Source organism: Gigantopelta aegis, chromosome 6, assembly GCF_016097555.1.
Source record: "Gigantopelta aegis isolate Gae_Host chromosome 6, Gae_host_genome, whole genome shotgun sequence".
NCBI lineage: Eukaryota > Metazoa > Mollusca > Gastropoda > Neomphalida > Peltospiridae > Gigantopelta > Gigantopelta aegis.
The window spans coordinates 94,171,193-94,187,804 of NC_054704.1; positions in this window are offsets into that span (position 1 = coordinate 94,171,193).

A 16,612-nucleotide genomic window follows, 5' to 3' on the forward strand; every position below is an offset into this window, starting at 1 on the left:
ACGTATATGCACCACGACTGGAATAGCAAAGGTCGTGGTATGTGCTACAAATGAGAAAATGTAATGGGTTTCGTCTCTAAGACTATATATCAAAATTACCAAACATTTGACATTCAGTAGCCAATGTTTTTGTTCTGCTCTATATAAAGATAAAAAATGTAACCTGTGCCACCCCACCAGACGCTCTGCATACGTCCTCAACCCTCCAGATATCGTGCCAATTCCACAGGCCATATATATATATATATATATATATATATATATGCTATGTGCTATGAGCCTGTATGTTTAATCTCTTTAGTTATGAATTCATGTTTATAGAAGAAAAACAATTTAGAAACAAAATAGCCACACTGGCAGTATTTTATTTTATGAATACAAATGAGATAGTTGGCTTTCGTGTGTGTGTGTGTGTGGGGGGGGGGGGATAAGTACGTAACTCCCCTCCTCCTAACTTATAATGTATGTTTTAAACTGAATACTGTTTATAATTGTTTTCGAAAACGTCATTATATGTTATTGGTCTTAAAACACTGGCGTGTGACTGTCTTTCAGTCTTTCACAACTGGAAAAAAGCTCTTTCAGTTTCATAAATTCATTGCAACGTGATCAGAGACTTTTGTATGTTTCTCTGCCAGGGGCGGAGAGATGTATCATATCGGTGCTAATATTATATTAGTAGACATAGTATCAATAAATTATAATTCCCCCCACTGAATATGTTTAAAATTAAATCTGTAATTTTTTATTTTTTTTTACTAATAATGATTGTATATATGTGAGAAACTATGTAATCCTCATCAACGCACCCACTTCAGTAAAATGAACTCAACCATGTGACCTAGATTTTACAACATTATTTGATACGACAAAATGCTAGAAACGTGACAAATAAAAGGTACACCTTGGTGTAGCTAGTAATAAGACATTCAGCATCAACAATGCAACATGTTTTGAACAGTATTTCATAGTATTTGATCGAATTTTGTAGCTTTACGAGAAGCAGGTCACTATTGAATAGTAGACTGGTAACCCAGACATGCAAATGGCGCTTATGCATACCGCGAGGCATATCTGTCGAACAAAAGACCCACAGACAGACCACAGACAGAGGCAAACATACAGACAGACAGACAGACACACACACAGACACAGAGACAGACAGACCCACACACAGACACACAGACAGACACAGACACACAGACAGACCCACACACAGACAGACAGACACAGACAGACAGACACACACAGACATACAGACACAGACAGACACCACAGACAGACCACAGACAGAGACACACACATACACAGACAGACCCACAGACAGACCACAGACAGAGGACAGACAGACAGAGACACAGACCACAGACAGAGGCCACAGACAGACCACAGACAGACACACACAGACAGACAGACAGACAGACAGACCACAGACAGAGGCACAGACAGACACACCCACAGACAGACCACAGACAGAGACACAGACACACATACAGACAGACACAGACAGACAGACCACAGACAGACCACAGACAGACCACAGACAGACAGACCCACAGACACAGACCACAGACACACCCACAGACACACAGACAGACAAACCCACAGACAGACCACAGACAGAGGCAAACATACAGACAGACCCACAGACAGACCACATACAGACAGACACAGACAGAGACACAGACAGACACATACAGACACACACACAGACCACAGACAGACCACAGACAGACCACAGACAGAACATACAGACAGACCACAGACAGACCACAGACAGAGGCAAACATACAGACAGACCCACAGACAGACCACAGACAGAGGCAAACATACAGACAGACCCACAGACAGACCACAGACAGAGGCAAACACAGACAGACCCACAGACAGACCACAGACAGAGGCAAACATACAGACAGACCCACAGACAGACCACAGACAGAGGCAAACATACAGACAGACCCACAGACAGACCACAGACAGAGGCAAACATACAGACAGACCCACAGACAGACCACAGACAGAGGCAAACATACAGACAGACCCACAGACAGAGACAAACATACAGACAGACCCACAGACAGAGAGACACACACAGACAGACCCACAGACAGACCACAGAGACAGACACACAGACAGACCACAGACAGACACACAGACACAGACAGACACAGACACACAGACAGACCACAGACAGACACAGACAGACAGACCCACAGACAGAAAGACACAGACAGACCACAGACAGAGGCAACACATACAGACAGACCCACAGACAGACCACAGACAGAGGCAAACATACAGACAGACCCACAGACAGACCACAGACAGACACACATACAGACAGACCCACAGACAGACCACAGACAGAGGCAAACATACAGACAGACCCACAGACAGACCACAGAGAGGCAAACATACAGACAGACCCACAGACAGACCACAGACAGAGGCAAACATACAGACAGACCCACAGACAGACCACAGACAGAGGCAAACATACAGACAGACCCACAGACAGACCACAGACAGAGGCAAACATACAGACAGACCGACAGACAGACACAGACAGAGACAAACATAGACAGACCCACAGACAGACACAGACAGACACACAGACAGACAGACAGAACATACAGGACAGACACCACAGACAGACCACAGACAGAGGCAAACATACAGACAGACACAGACAGACCACAGACAGACAGACACACACACAGAGACCACAGACAGACCACAGACAGACCACAGACATACATACAGACAGACCCACAGACAGACCACAGACAGAGGCAAACATACAGACAGACCCACAGACAGACCACAGACAGAGGCAAACATACAGACAGACCCACAGACAGACCACAGACAGAGGCAAACATACAGACAGACCCACAGACAGACCACAGACAGAGGCAAACATACAGACAGACCCACAGACAGACCACAGACAGAGGCAACATACAGACAGACCACAGACAGACCACAGACAGAGGCAAACATACAGACACACACAGACAGACAGACAGACAGACAGACACACACAGACAGACCACAGACACAGACAGACATACAGACAGACCCACAGACAGAGACAGACATACAGACAGACCCACAGACAGACCACAGACAGAGGCAAACATACAGACAGACCCACAGACAGACAGACAGACACAGACAGAGACAAACATACAGACAGACACACAGACAGACCACAGACAGAGGCAAACATACAGACAGACCCACAGACAGACCACAGACAGAGGCAAACATACAGACAGACCCACAGACAGACCACAGACAGAGGCAAACATACAGACAGACCCACAGACAGACCACAGACAGAGGCAAACATACAGACAGACCCACAGACAGACACAACAGACAGACAGACAGACAGACAGACAGACAGAGGCAAACATACAGACAGACCCACAGACAGACCACAGACAGAGGCAAACATACAGACAGACCACACAGACCACAGACAGAGGCCACAGACAGACAGACACAGACAGACACAGACAGACAGACACACAGACAGACAGACCACAGACAGACCACAGACAGACACACACATACAGACAGACAGACAGACAGACACAGACAGACACACACAGACAGACCCACAGACCACAGACAGACCACAGACAGACAGACAGACCCACAGACAGACCACAGACAGACAGACATACAGACAGACCAGACAGACAGACCACAGACAGACAGGCACACAACACAGACAGACAGACCACACAGACAGACACAGACAGACATACAGACACAGACAGACAGACCACAGACAGACAGACAGACAGACCACAGACACACAGACACACAGACCCACAGACAGACCACAGACAGAGGCAGAAACATACAGACAGACCACAGACAGACAGACCACAGACAGACAGACAGACATACAGACAGACAGACAGACAGACAGACAGAGACACAGACAGACAGACAGACAGACAGACCAGACAAACACACAGACAGACCCACAGACAGACCACAGACACATACAGACAGACCCACAGACAGACCACAGACAGAGGCAAACATACAGACAGACCCACAGACAGACCACAGACAGAGGCAAACATACAGACAGACCCACAGACAGACCACAGACAGAGGCAAACATACAGACAGACCACAGACAGACCACAGACAGAGGCAAACATACAGACAGACCACAGACAGAGGCAGACAAACATACAGACAGACCCACAGACACAGACACAAACATACAGACAGACCCACAGACAGACCACAGACAGACACAAACACAGACAGACAGACAGACCACAGAGAGAGGCAAACATACAGACAGACCACAGACACACACAGACAGAGGCAAACATACAGACAGACCCACAGACAGACCACAGACAGAGGCAGACATACAGACAGACCCACAGACAGACCACAGACAGAGGCAAACATACAGACAGACCCACAGACAGACACACATACAGACAGACCCACAGACAGACCCACAGACAGACCACAGACACATACAGACACACAGACAGACCACAGACAGACACACATACAGACAAACCACAGACAGACAGACAAACACACAGACAGACCACAGACAGAGGCACACATACAGACAGACCCACAGACAGACCACAGACAGAGGCAAACATACAGACAGACCCACAGACAGACCACAGACAGAGGCAAACATACAGACAGACCCACAGACACAGACAGAGGCAAACATACAGACATACCCACAGACAGACCACAGACAGAGGCAAACATACAGACAGACACAGACAGACAGACACACAGACAGACATACAGACAGACCACAGACAGACAGACACAGACAGAGACAGACAGACAGACACAGACAGACAGACCACAGACAGAGGAAACCCACAGACAGACCACAGACAGAGGTAAACATACAGACATACCCACAGACAGACCACAGACAGAGGCAAACATACAGACAGACCCACAGACAGACCACAGACAGAGGACAGACATACAGACAGACACAGACACACAGACAGACAGACCCACAGACAGACCACAGACAGATACAGACAGACAGACAGACAGACACAGAGACCACAGACAGACAAACATACAGACAGACCACAGACAGACCACAGACACACACACACCACAGACAGAGGCAAACACCCACAGACAGACACACAGACAGAAACACAGACAGACAGACAGACAGACAGACAGACACAGACAGACCACAGACAGAGGACCAACAGACAGACAGACAGACCCACAGACAGACCACAGACAGAGGCAAACATACAGACAGACCCACAGACAGACCCACAGACAGACCACAGACAGAGGCAAACATACAGACAGACCACAGACAGAGGCAAACATACAGACAGACCCACAGACAGACCACAGACAGAGGCAAACATACAGACAGACCCACAGACAGACCACAGACAGAGGCAAACATACAGACAGACTCAGGAATACATCTACCTGGATAGCCCAATCGATGTGCGAGCCAACTTGTTTCCACAAGCAATGCACCTGTGGAACACTGTTATACCAAGTCTCTCTAAACCAAAATGACATGCCTAGTCTACGTTGCAGCCACCATAAGCGTACGAGACAGGGAGCGGTGTGGGGGTAGGGAGGGCAACTGCCTCTTGTTCTGGAGCAAATCTTCAAATTCGGGTAAACACAATGGAGATATTCGGGCAAAATGTGTTAATCTCAGACGTTTTTACCATGTATTTCGATCATTAATTGTATTCCATGTAAAAATACGTAGTGATACGTTTGCAATCTAATATAGCTGTTTGGTAGTAATGCTAATAATTGTCGTTATCCAGATTCGGCAATTTTCGTTTAATTCGGACAAAAATGAGCTTTCCACCCCACCCCCTCACCACCCCACCCTACAAAAACGGGAGCCCGTACGCCTATGGCAACCATCATACAGAACGATTACATGTCTCGACGAAACGGTTTCTTTTCTTATTTACATGTTTTGTATATTTTAAACATGCGAGTTATAATATATAAATGTTGGTCTTTGAGGAATGCACACATTCTTTTATTGATCATTTTACTTTATATGCTGAATACTTAGCAACATGTCTTAAACACTAATACCACATTGAATGAGACTTTTAAGATAATCAATAACCTATGAAGCAGTTCCGGTCATGATTAAAAGGTATCATGTGACATCTTTCTATTAGCCGTGATTGGTGCACACAGACTGCTGTTCTGTTTCTAGTGGGCGTAACGTTTTCATTGATGAAAATGAAGTATCAACTATGAATTACAGACTTCTGACGAAAGTAAAAATACAAAACAACAAAAAAACAAAAAAACAACAAAAAAACAACAATAACAAAACCCCATACCAACGACCTCGATATAGACCTTTCTGACGTCTGTTTATCTGCTTTGTTAGGCTGCATTTCTTGTAAGTCGCATGTCTTTTCCCAGCAGTTACAAGCTTGTTTTCGTTAACGACACCACTAGAGCACACTGATTTATAAATGATCTGCTATTGGATGTCAATTATTTGGTAATGTATGACTCGTAGTCTTAGAGGAAATTGCTACATTTTTCCATCAGCTGGAAGTGATCATTTCTATGCACTTCCCTACAAATAGGCCAGCAAATGTCACGGCTTTTGATATACAAGTCGTGGTACACTGGTTGGGACAGCAAAAAACAAAACAAATTTGAGAATGGATCCAACGAGGTGGTTCGATCCTACGATGTAAGCACTTGGAGCGAGCTTTCTGTTAGTTTTACAGCCCTAGTACCCACCGTTTGACAGCTAGACGGACATTTGGACGAATGTATTTTTAAAGACGCAGGAATTTTGCTTAATACAGTAGGCAAAGATCCTCGTTGTAATACAACAATAATCCTATATTTGGCGTTATATACTTTTATAAATGGTAAATTTTTAGTTCGAGGATAGTCAAACCAAACCAATATGTATTTACATGCTCATATACCACTAGAGTTTCGAGGATAGCAAATATTTCACATACTAATCACTAATACACACTACTGGAAGAAACCCGTACAGGTATATGACATTACACATAGGATTATTGTTGTATTAGGTGCGGGAATATTTCTCTACTCGGTGGTAGGCAAACATCCCGCGTTTTCCTTATACCAGTCGTCTATAAGGGCAGAAAGTAATTGCAACGGTCCAAATGTTCGTTTAGCTCTCGAACGACAGTTAAAATTTGTTTTGTTTAACGACACCACTAGAGCACATTGATTAATTAATCATCGGCTATTGTATGTCAAACATTTGCAAATTCCGACACGTAGTCGTCAGAGGAAACACGTTACATTTTTCCTAAAGCAGCAAGGAATCTTTTATATGCACTTCCCCACAGACAGCACATACGACGGCCTTTGACCACGTGTGGAGCACTGGCTGGAACGAGAAAAACCCAATCAGGTGAATGGATCTACCGAGGTGGTTCGATCCTGCGACTCGAGCACCTGAAGTGAGCACTCACCTGTCGGGGGGGGGGGGGGGGGGGGCGAGACGTAGTCTCGTAGTAAAGCGCTCGCTTGATGCGCGGTCGGTTTGGGATCAATCCCTGTCAGTGGGTCATTGCGCTATTTCTCGCTCCAGCCAGTGCACCACGTCTGGTATATCAAAGGCAGTGGTGTATGCCATCCTGTCTGTGGGATGGTGCATATAAAAGATCCCTTGCTGCTAATCGAAAAGAGTAGCCCATGAAGTGGCGACAGCGGGTTTCCTCCCTAAATATTTGTGTGGTCCTTAACCATATGTCCGACGTCATATAACCGTAAAAACAATGTGTTGAGTGCGTCGTTACATTCCGCCCCTCGAACGACAGAGTACTCAGGCTATACATCGCAGATACGTACTGTGTAGTACGTCCATTGCAATTGGCCTCTGACTGAACCTCGACGTTTCTGTGTGCTGGGGTGTAGTAATTAAATACGTCATTCGTTCGTGTTCCACAAAAGCAATTGACCCTAGTCTTATCCGGTATTAGGCTGTGCTCGGAAACACGTGAATTGATATTTAATCGGAAATGTACCGCGACACGTAGGGATTGCGCCTCGTGTGTTAAACACCCGTAAACACCCGTAAGACCGAGTAACCAGTCCCAGGGGGCAGCACCTGTCAAGTCCGATTATCAGTAATCTCTAAACATCAATTCACTGGCAGAGACATTGCATGGTTAATACCATCATTATTATGAACCACACTGCAGTTTACGTTTGTCAAATAATGATCTATGTATTTCTTATTTCCGCGAATGCAGTTCACTGACCTGTAGGCTGCACACTCAGAGACAAATCGATAAATTTATTTAATCTAAACGGCAGACGAGATGTACACCTATGAACGCGGTAAACTGTATTTAATATCGGATCGGTCATTGGCGTTCAGGGACAAAGTGACGCAGGATGTTCTCCATGACAAATAACACTCCGCAGACAACATAATAAGTTTGAATAAAATCGTGTCTTCGCTATTAACGAATATATGCAATATATAGGGTTTATTTAACCCCCGTTTACAACACAATAGTTTTTTAACATGATTATAACCGCTGAAGGCATATATTAAGGGACATTCCTGAGTTTGCTGCATTGTAAGATGTTTCCGACAAATAAAATATTTTCTTGTTTAGAATATTAGTGTCCGTATACGAGTATTCAATGTGTTTCTGGTCGTCTTAATATTTCAAAGAAGCGTAAACTGGATGTTGTTTTCAAATAATTTCGTACGTACGAAAAAAAAAAATTTAGGAAATAAAATATTAGTGGCTGTATATTAAACGTGTTTCTGATTGTTCTAATATTTGTACAAGGTTAAATTTCAGTTTATGTAGAAAACTACATTTGATATGTAATTACAATCGTTAAAAAGTCTCTTTCAGTCGATAACATCTTTAAAAGTGCAGCAAACTGAGGAATGTCCCTTTAAAGTCGCGGTGGGGGCGGGATTTTGTTCAGTCGGTTGAGTGCTCGCTTCAGGTGCTTGCGTCGTATGACCGGCCTCGGTGGCGTCGTGGTTAGGCCATCGGTCTACAGGCTGGTAGGTACTGGGTTCGGATCCCAGTCGAGGCATGGAATTTTTAATCCAGATACCGACTCCAAACCCCGAGGGAGTGCTCCGCAAGGCTCAATGGGTAGGTGTAAACCACTTGCACCGACCAGTGATCCATAACTGGTTCAACAAAGGCCATGGTCTGTGCTATTCTGCCTATGGGAAGCGCAAATAAAAGATACCTTGCTGCCTGTCGTAAAAGAGTAGCCTATGTGGCGACAGCGGGTTTCCTCTAAAAAAAAACAGTGTCAGAATGACCATATGTTTGACGTCCAATAGCCGATGATAAGATAAAAAATCAATGTGCTCTAGTGGCGTCGTTAAATAAAACAAACTTTACTTTGCGTCGTATGATTCATTCAACTGACTGGGGTTTTCTCGTTCCATCCAGTGCACCACAACTGGTCAAAGGTCGTGGTATGTGCGTTCCGTCTGTGGGAAAGTGCATGTAAAAAGTCCCATGCTGCATTAGGGTTTCCTCTGATGACTGCGAGTTAGAATTACCAAATGTTTGGTATCCAGTAGCCGATGATTAAGTAATAAATATGTTCTAGTGGTGTCGTTAAACAAAACAAACTATATATTAAAGTCGCAGGCCCGCTAAAAATGTACACAAGGTTTGTAACAGGGAAACTGGGAAATACCATTGAAATAGCCTAGAGCTCGTCTCCGTAACCGTTACTTCTCAAAGATACGTGCGTTTTTTAAAAATATGAAAAATGCATTCCGTGGTATTATGACCAGAAAAAACTTTAAATGTATGGAAATGGATAATCTAAATAATAATGCCTAAGTAATGTCTAATTTCAAGTATCAAAAACGGCTGTTACAAACTTGGGTTTGTCACTTCAAGCAAGAGGGATACTTTCGCAGTCAGATGATGAATGCACGTTTACAGGCCCGTAGGACCGATATTTGGAGGGTGTGTGTGTGGGGGGGGGGGGGGGGGGAGTCACACGTTTTAGTACGTGGACTGTGCACAGTCTCTTGTAGGAGGTTAAAACCATATATTAAACCGTATTTAATTCGAGTAAGAGAGATTTACATTATCGTACGAGTTGGACGGGGTTGGGTGGGGAATGCACAGACCCAATTTTGCGGACCTACATTTTTGTTTTGTAGTTACCTGAAAAGTATTGTAAGTGGCCTATTATTTATTTATTATTTATTTTTTATGTGGTTTTTTTTAGTTTAATAAGTAATGCAGATTTTGCAATTGTGAATAATTGTGGTAGTGTTGCTATAAAGTGTTACTACTTGTAGCTTGTGGCAATTTCCCTGTTATACATGGAGTCCGTGGGTCTAACCCCCTCTGTGGAGGGTTATGTATATGAGTGGGATGGACGTAGTGCAGCGCTAAAGCACTCGCCTGAGGCGCGGTCGGTTTGGGATCGATCACCGTCGGTGGGCCTATTGGGCTATTATCCGTTCCAGCCAGTGCACCACAACTTGTACAACAAAGGCTGTGGTATGTGCTATCCTGTCTGTGGGATGTGCATATAAAAGATCCCTTACTATTAATGGAAAAATATAACGGGTTTCTTCTCTAAGACTATGAGTCAAACTTACCAAATAATAGCCGGTGATGAATAAATCAATGTGCTCTGGTGGTGTCATCACACAAAAACAAACTTTAACTTTATGTTTATGTTACAATGGTAATAAACCGTGATTATATTTTGCTTCCTTAGAGCCGATGTTTTTCCATGACACTAAAACATGCACGTTATTGATCACCTAGGTTTGTCGCTTTCGGGCATCATTACAAGTGACAAGATAGGAAATTATCCACTCAGTGTTGATGCTACTACTTGGCATAAGCTGCGATCACACTTACACTTTAAACTAATTTAACTAAACCAGTTATAATGTATGTGTGAACGCGATCTTTTCACCATACCGGTATAGCTAAAACACTTTTGCATGTGGTTTAGTTTGACTGGTATAACTAAAACAGTTTAAATGAAAGTGTGAATGCAGACTGTTTTAGTTAAACCAGTTTAAGGCGAAAGTGACAGTGACGTCACAGTCGGAATAAGCAGTAAGTACATTAGCAACGGCCTAACAGACTTGTAGTCCATTGTTCAACGGTGTTGATGTCTTGTGCAAGTGCTGATAACTACACTTCCGCCTTATTACATGTGTGAACGCTCTTCATTTTCAGCCAAAAGTGTTTTAGCTAAACCAGTAATATATTGTTAAACCACTGAGTCTTACACACCCGTTGGTGAGAACACCATGCGTTATTTATAACACATACCCTGTTTACACACGTACGTGTGTTAACAATTTCAAGACACACGACTGGCTGCTCCTAGGTGGTGACCAGAGGCCTAATTCACTAAACTCTCGCAACTTTGCGATCTCGCAGTGCAATGTCAACAGACCTACAAAGAGGATGCTCTGTTGTCTAGCACAGCCTAAGAGACCTTTGTGAATTAAGCCCCAGGTCACCAGTGCCATAAATCGATTACCTTGTGACATATAGTTAACCTGACAATCATATGTCTGTGACGTGTAAGTGCAAAGGGTTGTAACTATCTTTTAGTCGAAAAAAGATGTTAAAATTTGTTTAAAACCTGGTTTTTGAGGATATGTAAGGAATAGAATATTATATTAGTGTCCGTTAGATACCATTTATCTCACAACTCGTTTAAAAACGTATTAGACTCGCTTTCGCTCGTTAGATACATTTTAAAACAACTTGTGAGATAACTGGTATCTAACGGCCACTCATGTATTATTCTCTATTTAACTTGTGTAAGTGTGAATACAGCTATAAATAATAGGTCAAAAAGTATCCGTATTTAAATGCAAGCATGTCTGGATGTATTTGCCCACAGCAAGACTGTTGCAACCAGTAATAACTGTCAAACTTCATGTATGAATCGTTGCTTTAAAATGACTATACTGAGTTACAACCATTTTAGAAGGATATTCTCAAATTTAATATTTTTACATTATTACAATTTCAATATGTTTACAGTTTCTTGCTGTGAATATGAATATTTGTATAATCTATGCACTTCTGGACATCGTAATGTTTTGTAGTGTCTCAATTATTAATTTTTGCCTAAAATAATTTCGTACGTACAAACTAATTCGGCTAAGTGTATTGCAAATGTATTTATCCGTTGAATTGAATTGAATGGACGTTTAACGACACCCCAGCACAAATAATACATCGGCTATTGGGTGTCATACAATGGTAAAAATAAAAAATAAGAAGTTAGGTTAAAAACAGTGTATAGAGCTGTGCGGTGGTACATGAAATTTGAAATGTTAAGTCAAAGACAGTGTAAAGAGCTGTACAAAATAATACATATCACATTTGTTATAAAGGTAAAATTTGGAATAAAATTCAGTTTCTTTTAAAAACTTTAGTACAAGTTCAGGGTGGAATCTAAAGGATTCCACCACATCCCTTGCTTCGAATATATCGTTTCTAGTCTGGACCAGATGATTACACTCCACCAAAATATGTTGCACCGTCAGTGTACACTGACAATGCTCACACTGAGGTGGAGGATCCTTCTTGAGAATAAATGAATGGGTAATGTAAGTATGTCCGATGCGAGCACGACACAAGACTATTTCATCCCTTCTGCACCGCCTATAGGAGGACTGCCACTCTCTCAGGACTAGCTTAACAGAATGAAGCTTGTTCGCGACCGCACCATTCCAATCATCTTGCCAAGTAGAAAAGATATAATTATTTACGTGATGTTTGAGATCACTATAGGGAATACCAGCATTGGCACGTGGCAAAGTCAAAGCAGACTTGGCAGCACAATCTGCCTTTGCATTGCCTCTGATGCCAACATGGCTGGGTACCCAACAAAACACAATATTCTTATTGTTAATAGATAAAAAGACACACTTTCGTATCAGCATCCCAATTAAGGGATGTTCCAGCTTCATATATTGTAAAGACTGGAGACTCGAAAGTGAGTCGGTATAGATTAACAATTTAGAGGAGCTAGAGTTTTTGATTTCCTCTAGGGCTTTAATAATTGCCCAAGTTTCGGCACTAAATATAGATGCCAAATCAGGCAATCTCATAGAGATTATTTTGTCTGATGGAAAAACTGTGGCACAAGCCACAGAATTCCCATCCCGTGACCCATTCGTGTAAATAGGGATGTAGTCGCAGTATTTCTCTTTTATTTCCATAAAATATTGGTTATAAATAATTGGGACCGTGCGATCTTTCTTCAGATGCACGAGATCCAACACAATTTTAGGTGGTTTTATGCACAAAGGTGGCAAAACAAAATATGAAGGTGTTTCCAAAATGTCTGAAAGATCAATGTTGGAAGCAGATAAAAGCTGCTTAATGCGAAGACCAAATGTGCAGATTGCATTTGGCTTCGCATCAAACAACTTCATAAATCGGTTGTCAAAGATAGCGTTATGGGTAGGGTGTTTTGGCATTGACTTTATCTTGGTAGCATACTGCAGAGACAGCTTTGCACGTCTAGCACCCAAGGTTCGTGTGCATCGACGTACAAACTTTCCACAGGAGATGTTCTGAAAGCACCAAGACAAAGCCTAAGTCCCTGGTTGTGTATGGGATCAAGCATCTGCAAGTAAGTCTTGCGTGCCGACCCATACACAATAGAGCCGTAATCTAGTTTAGATCTAATCAAAGATCGATACAGTCGGAGCATAACCTTACGGTCTGCTCCCCACTCTGTGCTGGCAATAACTTTGAGAATATTAAGGGCCTTTAGCCCTTTCTTTTTAACATATTTTAAATGAGGTATGAAAGATAGCTTCCTGTCAAATATAATTCCCAAAAATTTGGTCTCCTCGACCACGGGGATCGGGCTTTTGTACAGAAACAGCTGAGAGTCTAGGTGGTAACCTCTTTTCTGGCAGAAGTGCATACAGACCGTTTTTGACTTTGAGAATCGAAAGCCATTGTCAGTTGTCCATTGTTGAAGCTTATTCAAACAAAGCTGCAACTGACGCTCAATGATACTCATACTGGACGACCTGTAACAAATCTGAAAATCGTCAACGTATAGTGAGCAATCGACACCAGGTTTTAAACACTGGGCGATGCTGTTAATTTTAATTAAGAATAGGGTAACCGACAGGATGCTACCTTGGGGCACCCCCATGTCTTGTGAGTGGGAATCTGAAAACGTGGATCCCACTCGCACTTTAAAAATTCTATCTTTTAAAAAGTTAGAAATAAAATTTGGAAGAAGACCTCTTAGGCCCATGTCATGGAGGTCTTTTAAAATCCCATACTTCCATGTGGTATCGTAGGCCTTTTCCAAATCAAAGAACACTGAAACCAGGTGTGATTATTGACGAAGGCCTCGCGACAAAACGTTTCAAATCGAACGAGATGATCAACCGCACCTCGACTGGATCTGAACCCACACTGCACGTTAGTAAGCAATTTGTGGGACTCGAGAAACCAGACAAGTCTACGATTGATCATTCGTTCCATAGTTTTGCAGATGCAGCTTATGAGAGCGATGGGGTGGTAACTGGTAGGGTCAGTAGGATCCTTGCCAGACTTTGAAATAGGAATTATAATAGCCTTCCTCCAATCAGAAGGAAAGTCACCAGAACTCCAGATTTTATTAAATATGTTCAAAAGAACTAAAAGAGAAGATTTGGGTAAGTGTTTTAGTAGTTGGTAATGTATTTCATCTGGTCCCACCGAAGTATCATGGGCTTTTCGAAGAGCATCCAGCAACTCCTCCGAAGAGAAGGGCCTGTTGTATACTTCAGCATTCTCGGATGAAAAATTAATATCCGTATAATGCTTTATATTTAAAACATATTAAGTTAAGATAGTGTTCAGGAAAAAAGGAAATAGAAACAAAAAGGGTATGTGTTTAATTTGTTGGGGAAGTCTAGCTAGGGCTGGAAACTCACGACAGTCCCTTTAAAACTATGGCTGTTTGCAGAGGTAGAGGTGCCCCCTCCTCCTTCTCCGGACTTCAAGGTACAATAAAATTAATAGTATGCATGTCAGATATTAGTAGTATGGAATACCGAAGATGCCCTTTTAAGACCTTGCATCCCTCCTTAGAAATATGATGACAGTCGCGTCTGTATGGTTATTGCAACATTTGGTCTAGGTAGAGGAAAAAGAAACCAGGGATGGGGGTAGGCAATATGTACATTTTACATACGATCTGTTACATTTGCCTGTTGCCCCATAACGACTGATAGACTTTGTAATGTCGTCCCCCACCCCCTCCCCCCCCCCCACCCCTCACCACCACCACCAAAAAAGATCCTGGCTACGCTAATACGATATAATATTAATAATTTTGAATCTGGCCTCAGATCACAGTTTATCTTCCCATTTGGTTGTCGAAAATCCGGAAATTTGTCCGCGCAAGTAGTCTGCTGTTTGACTGTGATTATTTCATGTCAGACAGCTTTAAAGTGGCAACTATTTGACTCAAGTTGACAGGGTAGTTTGTAAACTTGTGTAACTTGTTGACACTGAAGACTTGTTTCTGGTAATTCCGGCCCATGCAAAAGTAAAGCATTTTGTGTAAAATGGGTGTACTCCGGCCAGGTTTAGTGGGTGTGTTTGTTTAAACCAATATCCTGGGAGAAAGAGCTGAACAACAGGGGTTGTCCTTTTCAGGGTATGTTTCCCCCAGGCAGGCAAAGGTATATACAAAAATCGATGGGCCTAACGCTATATAGAAACATAATATAGCGTAATTAATTGTGGTGTGTAGCCGTCTGGCTTTCGATTAAAGGGAAATAACTCTTTCGACCGTGTCAACGGGTCAGCGGAAGAGTGGCCTGCTACGTAGTTCATGTGATCCATATCAATACACATACGCGTAGAAGACGGGGCGGGGAACTGCCCCCTCCCCTAGTGCTGGAGCAAAACCTCAAATTCAGGAAAACATTATACAGATATTCGGACAAAATGTGCTAACCTGAGAAATTTGTATCGTGTACTTCCATCATTCTACCCTCAAAATTAATTATAATCCATGCACAAAATGCGTAGTGATTCGTTTGAAACCCTATATAGTTGTTTGATAGTAATGATAATATGAATAAATGTTTTCCAGATTTTGGCATTTTCGTTTAATTCGGGCTAAAGCCAGCCTGCCCCCATCCTCCTCCTTCCTACAAACATGGGAGGCCGTACGCGTATGTTAGTACAATTTAGTGTTCCAGGTAACACGACTTTCAGACCATATTGAAAATAATAAAAAGAATATCCTTTTACACGTGTATAACGGTTGTTGAGTGTCTGACAGGTAGTGTTTGCGAAACTTGGTATACTGTTTGCGAAACTTGGTATAGCGTTGAGAAACTAGTCCGTCCCATCCTCCTACACAACGTTTATTGTAAATAATTTCAGTTTGGTTTCACGTAAGAAGAAAACTAAAAGTGTTTTGGAAATAACAAAAAACACCACCAAAAAACCCCCACAAACAAACCCACTTAGAAAACATTTGGCTCAGAAATAAATAACTTGTAGTAAATTCCATAGTATGAAAAAAGTCGTTCCCTGTGAGA